The sequence below is a fragment of the Thrips palmi genome, unplaced genomic scaffold (assembly GCF_012932325.1).
Source record: "Thrips palmi isolate BJ-2018 unplaced genomic scaffold, TpBJ-2018v1 HiC_scaffold_10, whole genome shotgun sequence".
NCBI lineage: Eukaryota > Metazoa > Arthropoda > Insecta > Thysanoptera > Thripidae > Thrips > Thrips palmi.
In genome coordinates, this window is record NW_023144621.1 from 19,549,895 (window position 1) to 19,558,965 (window position 9,071).

A 9,071-nucleotide genomic window follows, 5' to 3' on the forward strand; every position below is an offset into this window, starting at 1 on the left:
GAAGATCACTGAGAAAAATTTGCAAAATGTTTATTTTAAAGATGAATTTAAACAGCAAGGCAAACACAATTTAATAGTTTCCAAAAAATAATCAGGAAAACAATATACAATGCCTCAGGAGGGACAGAAAAAAAGATTGCAAAATATTTTATTTATTAAGACGCATTAAATTAGTTCAAAAAGAGTGAATGTTAAATACGGCTTCCCCTCAGGCCTCTCTATTGGCTCGTCGTGGTCGTGCCGTCGACGACGGCGGATCGTCAGCGGGTCGTCTCCATATCGTCGGCGTTTTACGCGTCTTGACCCCGCGGACGGCGTCGGACGGCGTCGGACGGCGTCGGACGCGGGACGTCCACGTCGTAAGAGAGACGTCCCCCGCTTTATCGCGCAGTGCCTTTACAACCGACGCCACGCCTCGCCACGCCTCGCCAGCCGTATAATACAGTCGTAGCGATGCACCTCTTCTGCAGCACTTCTGCAACGCCATGGGGCGTCTAGCGCAGGTTTTCTGGCGCATTCGCGCTTCCAAAAAAGACACGTGCGAGAGCGAGCATCTTTCAGAGTGCAGTTTGCCACCTCCAAGAGGCGAACCAGTGGCGGATCCAGAAGGCAGCCTTGGGAGGGGGCGGATCAAAGTCTGCACTTTTTGTGTACTGACAGGGACAAAGTATGGCTATTTGCTTACTTGGTGGTTATCTAGGTGTTACAGAGGCCCTCTCACCCCGACAGCCCCAAGCAAGTGACGCAAACACTGCGCCACACAAGCGCGTGCGGGCAAGCTGCTACCTGGGGACCGATTCCGCTGCTCTGCCTCTCTCGCACCCCTTTGTCACACTTACCGCGAGCGAGAGAGACGGGCCCTTTCGGAATCGGCCAAATAATTGAAATGGCGTGAGTGCGAGTGAGCGCGCGAGCGGCGGCAGAGATTGGCCGCTCGTTGAGCAGCGTGTGCGTGTCAAGCCTGGGCAAGCCGGCAGATTGAATAACAGCGAGTAGTTTGGCGGAGTAAGCTGCCCCGAGCACGCAGCCCCAAACAGAGACCTAACCTAACCTAACCAGCAACCTTGGCGGCGGTGGCAAGGCAGGCTGGGCCGCCAAATTGAGCGGGTAATCTCACTCTGCCGCTCTGTTGTTTTGAAATAGTGCCGATCAGGATTTCGTGAGTGCAGCATACCGAATTGGGGGCGGCTGGAGTGACAGCAGAGGGGAGGGGGCGGAGGGGGCAAGGCCGTCACGCACGCGGCCGTGCCGTGCCGTGCCGAGGAGCATCGGCCAATCAGAGCGGCGGTCGTGGGTCCGTCACGCCATCGCAAGCGCGCGCACGCAACTCACGCTGACAACAAGATTATTTTCATTTTCATTTTCGCAATTACCGAATCAAGGAAGGTCGGGGCCTCGTCCTCTGATTTCGCCAAGTAAGCGCCCGCGTCCAACGATATGGGCTGCCCATCACGCCACTAAAACTATAGACTGTTCCGACTCCAGGGGCCGATATGGGGGGAGTGGGAGGTAGTTTTTATGCCCTCCATGGCAGCTAGACAGTCACTTGCAAGGTACGCAAAAAGCCATACTTGCCCCTCGAAGTAAGCAAAGTGTGCTACTTTGCCCCCTCTTTCCAAAGACCGCCTCTGGACCCGCCACTGTCCGACTCGAGATACTTCGGGGTGGGCGTCGCCTTTGAGGGTTTGTTCATTGCAGCAAAAAGCGGCAGGCAGAGGCGGCGGCGGTCTCGCGCGGCCCGCTGGCATTTGCGACGCTGACTGGCGCGGAGTGGCGTGGAGTGGCGCCCACGGAGACGCCGGCGTCGGCCGCCAGGGGGCAGCACGGGGCAGCACGGGGCAGCACGGCGCAGCCAGAAGGCTTGGGCGGGGCGCGCCTCTCCCAGCACTCCCAGCCACGGCAGCTGAGAGGGGAGGGGGGCAAGGAGGTCAAAGGTGAGGCGAGGAGGAAGGCGGCCAGGCTAGGGTTGCCGCCGGCAATAATGTGATGCATGTGGCAACTGTAGTAAAGGAGAGCTGCTCGATCCGGCGGCGGTTTCGCTATGCACAAAGCAGCGCGCACTCGCCGTTAAAAAATATAAATTAAAATTGGACGGCGGCGCGGCGTTTTGGCGCGAGCGGCGGGGCGTGGGTCCCGCCCAGCCACTCCCCCGCGCCTCATTTTGTCATTTTGTTTGCAGACTTGTTGCTCCTAATGGCGATACACTGATACGGCATGCCACGACAATGCAGACGGTTCATTATTATAAAGCACATGCAGCGCCAAACCGAGCCCCGCTCCGCACGCCCCGCGGCCACAAAACGACCAGACAGGCCGATTCCATTCCATTCGACGCGCTGCTTATATTATTGGTTTGCTCGCGGGGGAGAGAGGCGGGGTGGAGGGAGAGGGGGCGGGGGTTAGCCGCCATCTTGCCTCCGCGACCACCACCCCTGCCACCTGCTCGGCAGCGGTGGCAGCAACAGAAACAAAAATTACAAAACAATCCAAAATAAAGAAACAAAATCAAAACAGCGGGAGTCGCGGCGGCTTGAACCCGGGTTGTCGGTTCAATCACCTGAATCGTCCTTCAACGTCTGCGCGATGCTGCGCGGTGTTTGGCATGATGATGGCAGCCGCTCACACCCATGGCTTGCCCATGGCTGGGGCGGGGCGGGGCGGGGTGGGGCAGACAACATCCATCAGCCCGTGACAGACGCGGCGAATATAGAGTCCATCCAACCTCCCCCGAGTAAGTAGTGTTTAAATTGTTGCTGCCTCACTTCGCAAAGGATCGCGTGGTAGGTAAGTCGAATCCGAGTCCAAAAAAACAGCTCGACGTGTTTTTCATGGGCGTGAACCTTATACGCAAGGAGGAGACAATCCCACAATCTTGAAGCAGAAAAGCCTGCAAGTAGGCAAAAGTCGCGACAGAATCATACAGTATCCCAAACAATCCGAGACAATCGCAATCAACCAATCTGTCTGTGTACGGCAAAATTCCGAGTGGAGGACCCCTTTGGCCTGAACGTAGTGCACCAGCACAGTTCTTAAAATAAATTCCGCAAATTCGCAAAACAGTGTCCGGCCTGCTCGCCATGCTTTTGCCCCCTCCACGCTGTGGCGGGTGAAACTCCGCAGCGACTGCCGCTCGCACGGCAACGCTTGGCAACCGGCGCGCGCACGCCCAGTCATTACACACTGGGAAGGATTCTAATCAGCGTCAGTCGGGCCAATCCATGCAAATGGACCCGCCGCGCCCCGCCACGCCGCGCCCCGCCACGCCGCGCCCCGCCACCGACGGGCGGCCAATAACACGGCCGGCGTATTAGGCGTCCGCCACCCCCGCCGCTGTGCCGCTCTTGGCGGCCCGGCGCGGGCTCGGCTCCTCCCCGCGGGGATAACCATCTCGCTGCATGCAGATCCCCGACGCCATCATGGAGGCCGTCATGGAGCCCCACCACGCCACGGCCACGCCACGGCCACGCCGTGCATCAAAATTAATCGACGCGGGAGGCACACCGGAACAAAAAAACACCGCCGCGCGCACCCCTATGGCAGCGCGGCCGCGACGCTCGCGGCGACCGAAATTCCACAACATTAATTATCAGCCACGAAACCGCGGCCGGCCACGCCCGGGGGAAACGACACTGGCGAGGGATACACGCTTTCGAAAGCGCGACGTCCAGGCCCAGTCGGCCGCGGGGCTGCAGTGCGGCGCGTCGTCAGCAGGCTGACCCGCAGACTGAGTCGTTTGCGTCGCTCTGTCTCTCTCGCATGGACACGGGGTGCGCCGTGAGTGCGAGGGAGACAGCGCGGATGCCCCTCGATCGGCGTTTCTCATCTCGGCCGAGTCCGCGGGGTGCTGGGGCCGGCCGGGCTGATTCCAACAGGGCGGCTCTGTCTCTCTCACACTCGAGGGGTGTTCCTTGGGGGTGCGAGAGAGACAGGCAGCTGGGCCGCGCGGTTCGCGGTTTGGGTCGAGCGCCGAGATTGGATTCAGCCATCACGCCAGTATCGCACTCGATCGCAAGGCACCGCGCGTCGGCCACAACGGCGGGCTCTCCGAACACTCTCTGTCTCTCTCGCACGCGTGGGGCGTCCAGTGGGGGAGCGAGAGAGACAGTCAGCCTGCACCGTAGCAAGCAAGGGGTAATTGGCGCGGCGACAGAGAAGAAGACGGAGGGCCGCTGCAACACGATCCGCACCGCAACGGCCGATAGTCGCGGTGGAGCAATCGGTAGCGCGACAAGCCAGCAATGTGCAAGAGGCGGGTTCAAATACTGCCCTATCAAGGAATAACTTTTTTTCTAGCAGGGAAAAAGAACGGCATGCAGAGCGCATTCCGATTTTGCTCTCCTCGCTGTCAGCGCGCGCGCGCTTCGTAGAGAAAACGCAACATGCTGGCACCCATCTCCATCATCATCAGCATCACGACCGCGATCGCGTTCCTCGGAGCGGAGCGCGGAGCGAGTGCCGCCAAACTACCCGACGGCCGCTCGACGAGCAGGGCTTAACTGCCGGCGACGCGACGCGACGCGACCCGCACCTGTGGCGGGCCGACTCCGCGCGAGCTCGCTCCATCTCCCTCGCACTCACGGCTCGTGCCGTCGGGGTGCGAGAGAGACAGCGCGCCGCGCGCTGTGCAAACGCGCGCACTTATTCATGACGGACGACATGAACCGCATGCCGATGAAGACGCGTTGCGCGCGGTGCGGCGCGGTGCGGCGCGGTGTGCCGTTACCATCACGTTGGCCATGAATAACGTGCGGCCGAGTCCGTCGTTGACGTGTCCATTTCGCTTGCCGCGCTGCGTAGCGCTGCGTAGCGCTGCGTAGGCCTGACAGACCGTCCGAACCGAACCGACTACCAACGTACAGTGGGCCGGAAGAGCGGTGGAGGCGGACAAAACCCTAGACGCGTGAGGTCCAGAGTCGCTAAATGGGACGTGTGACCCCAACAACGGATTGCTCTCCGGACGAGCAATCCATTGGTGGAGTCACGCGCTCGGTTCGAGTCCCATTTAGCGACTCTGGAGCTCAAAACGCGTCTTTTGTCCGCTTGCGCCGGTCTCATTTGGCCCACTGTGAAACGGCAGCGACGATGGAGATCCATAGTTTTTGCCCGATGCCTTGCAAACTGCCGTCGCTCTGTCTCACTCGCACCTGACACGGGACACCCGTGAGTGCGAGAGAGACAGAGCGACGAGGACGGCTTTCGGAATGAGTCCGCTGCCGTTGCCGCAACGCACAGCACGACACAGCGCGCGTTCCGGGAATCCAACGTCAAGGGCATTAAAACGGATTCGGAATCATCCGCTACATAAAAGACACGCCAATTAATGGCTCCATAAATTCGGCGCGCAACAATGATAAAAATATCAATCCTCGGCGGGGCCTATCTAAAGCCCCCGCGGGGCGTGGCCAGGCGTGGCGTGGCCGCGGGGCGGGGCCTAAGTCGCGGCGGTGGGGGGACTGCGACGGCCGCCACGGCCGCAGCGAGAGAGGAAGAGAGAGGCCCTGGGTGCTCCTCGCGGTGCTCCTCGCGGAGGGACGATGGGTGGGGCCGCGAGTGGGGGGCTCGGGCGGGACTTGCTCGGGGTCAAAGGTCGCAAGCGTGTCGTGGCGGAGCGTGGAGGGGCGTGGCGCGGAGCCCCGGCTGGGGTCGCGGCGGGGTCATCAGACTTGTGCCCCGGGGGCTCGGCCGGGCTCCTCGCTCCGCTGCCCCCGCAACGCGTTTTCTCCCCGGAATTCGTGCGTGCGGCCGCGCGGCCCCCGCGGCCCCCAACCACCGGCCGGCTCCGCTTGGCGCTGATGATCGCCGGCCTCTCGCGGGGCGGGTCCGCCTCCACAGCCGGCACGGCCCCGGCACGGCCAGCAGGGTCATCGCGGCGGCGAAACTCGGGGCCCATCCATTCCGAAGGCTGCTTTCGCCGCCGCGTCTCTCTCGCACTCACGGGGCGCGCCGTAGGGGCGCGAGAGAGACAGAGCGACGAAGCTCTGTTCGACGTGCAGCAGGCGGAGCCAGGCGAAGCACCGCTAGATACGCATCACGTCTGCACAATTGCACGCCTGATGAGCGGGAAGCTCTCGAATCCCGTTCCGACTCCAACGGCGCCGCGCTCTAGCCGGCGCTCTAGCCGCGCTCTAGCCGCGCTCTAGCCGCGCTCTAGCCGCTTGCGTCAGGCAGGCCGCCCCGCCCTGGTCGGCGGGGTGGTCACGGACCATGGACAGTCGCCGCCGCCATATTTTTCATGGCGATCCCTATTGGACGCGCGCCGACTCACGCGCGCAGTTAGTGCCCTATTCAGGCCGACAGCCTTCTCTCTCGCACCGCTGGGGAACGCCGCGCGAGTGCGAGGGAGACAGCGACGAAACGGCCGTTCGGAGTGCTGCACAATGGCCGCTGCGTGGCGCGCCACCGCGGTGTTCCGGCGAGAGGTTCCCGACAGTGTGCTTGGCGCTCGCAGCGCATCCCATGCCATCCCATGCCATCCCCCGCCGAGTGGCGAGTCGTGCGGCGCGGTGTTCGAGTGGCCGTGCCCGGCGTGACGCGCGCCTCGGCGGTCTCGCGGCGCCTCGTCCCGGCCCTCTCGGTCCTCGGCAGCCCGCCGCAGCCCGCTGGCTGATGGTTGTTGTCATTACCGCCCCGCCGCTCGGCCCGTGGCGCAGCAGGACGAGCACTGCTCTGTCTCTCTCGCACTCCTTCGGGGCGCCCCATGAGTGCGAGAGAGACAGCAGAGCTCGGAATCGGCCGCTGCCGGTGCAGGCCCGAGTCGCATTCCAGAGCGTGGGAACGCTGGACCGCCGGACCGGCCCCCGGGCCACGGCCAGCCACCGCCAGCCACCGCCAGCCACTGCGCGGCCACGGGCCGGCCCACGGGCCCACGGGCCCACGGCAGGCAGGCCGGCCGGCAGATCGCCCCGTCTCTCTCGCACTCGTGGGGCGTTCCGCACGCGTTCCGCACGCGTTCCGCACGGGTGCGAGAGAGACGGCGCGACGGGCCGCGGAGAAGCCGTCCGTCGCTCTTCATTTATGTTCCGGAATGCAGATCATTAATTCCGACGTCGTCGTCGGCAGGCCGCGCGGCTTCATTATTAAAAATTAGAGGCTCGGCTTGTGAGAGCAGCGCGCTGCAGTGGGAGACGCGAGCGACCGCCAGCCACCTGTTGGCAAAGACGGCGCGGGCGGCCGCCAAAATGATCCACCTGACGCAGGCGGACAAAGTCTTGGTGTGTTTTCAGCTCCAGAGTCGCTACACAGGACTCGAGCCAAACGTGTGACCCGACCAATGGATTGATTCCTCGTTGGGCGAGCAACCTATTGGTGGGGTGACACGTTCGGTTCGAGTCCCATTTAGCGACCCTGGAGCTCAAAACGCGTCCGGACTTGGAGCGCTTCTGGCGGCGGAGCGCCTGCGCGATGCAACCCGGCCGCAGCCGCGCCAGAGGGTTGCCTACCTCCGCGGCGTTTCGTCCTGCCCGGAGCGCTGCGCTGCGCTGCGCTCGGCGTGCCGTGCGAACAGCGTCGACGTAGGCGGGGCGGAGCGGAGCGGAGCGGAGCGGGGTCAGCAAGGGGTCGCCCGGACCGGCTGGCTGAGATTTTCGCCCGGAGCCACGACGGGGGCGTGCGGGGGGCGTGCGGAGCCTGGCGAGGGCGGGGCGGGGCGGTGGGGGCAGCTACTCTGCCAGTCGCACGGCCCGGGCGCGCGGCCAACCCTCCGTCGCCTAGGGCTCCCTCCGGCCGCTCCGCCTCCACAGGCCACTGCCCACCTGGACGTCCTCCACGATCACGTTGTAAGCGAGCTCCGTCAACTGACTGTACAGGAATTCGAATATTTTCGCAGCGAACATTAGCTCTTCCCAACCTCCACGGCAGCCGGCCCCGCCTTCATTACCAGCGGCCTGAAGGCAGATTCTGAGAGTCACCACTTTCGTTGCCTGTCTCTCTCGCACCTTACGAGTCACCCCTTGATGGAGAGAGGACGGAGCGACGAAAACGACTCTCGAAATCAGTTCGCAGCGGCCAGATCGACGACAAGGACCGCCGCGGTGTTATGACTGGCCGTCCCGTCCCGGTCAAGGTGAAGCATGCCCCGCTTATCGGGCTGCATGCCCTCCCCACCGCGTGCAGCCGGCGTGCCGGGCATTCCAGTGTGTGGGAAGTGCCGTGCCGGGCCGTGCCGTACCCCAACGGGGCCCGGGGCAGCCCGGCCGGCCCTTCGCCGCCCCCGCACCGCCCTGCAGGCCCACGGGGTCCACGGGGCCCACGAGCTGCTGTCGTCGCCGCGGGGCGGTTACGCGCGCGGGCCGACGAGGCCGACGAGGCCGACGAGGCCCCACGGCCGGACGGGGCTCTCCGTGTGGGAACCGCCGGGAACCGGGAGGAGCCCGGGCGAGCAGGTCCAGCCAGCGTCCGGGTCCCGGACCGTCCCGGACTCCGGACTCGGGCCTGGGGGCACGACCGGGGAGGAGGAGGGGGAGGACGTTACCGATCACGGGGGAGTCGCACTCGGGTCACACGGCACGGCCGGGGCGGGACGGGGCCGGACGGGAGGGGGCGGGGCGGGTGGGGCTGGCGGGGCAAACTTCCAAACGATTGTCTTCGGAAAATCGCGCCGGCATCCGGTCACACACGTTTAAGGAAGCCGCTAAAAAAAGGACAACACAAAACAACGTCTTCCCGCTTGCCGTTTTGACACGCCCTGAACGAACGCCGCGCACGAGGCTGCAGACACATCGAGGAAATCCGGAATGGCGTTTTGCAAAGCCGTTCTGCGGCGCCGCGCTGCAGCGTTACACCGTGCTAAGTCGAACGAGCTGTGGAAATCTGTTGCATCCTGCCTCCCGCCGACAGAAAGTCAGTGGCGTTTCCTTCGCGTCGACTGATTCCGAGAGTCCTTTTCGTGGGTCTGTCTCTCTGGCACACCTTTAAGGGACGCGTCATGAGAGCGAGAGAGGACACAGGGCGACGAAAGCGACTCTCGGAGTCGGTCTGCAGGGCCAAAACAGGGTGAGTCACGCTTCACGCGGCGGGCGGACTGTACCAGTGTAGGCACCGTGATCGAGCCGTCGCCGCGAGCACCGCATAGC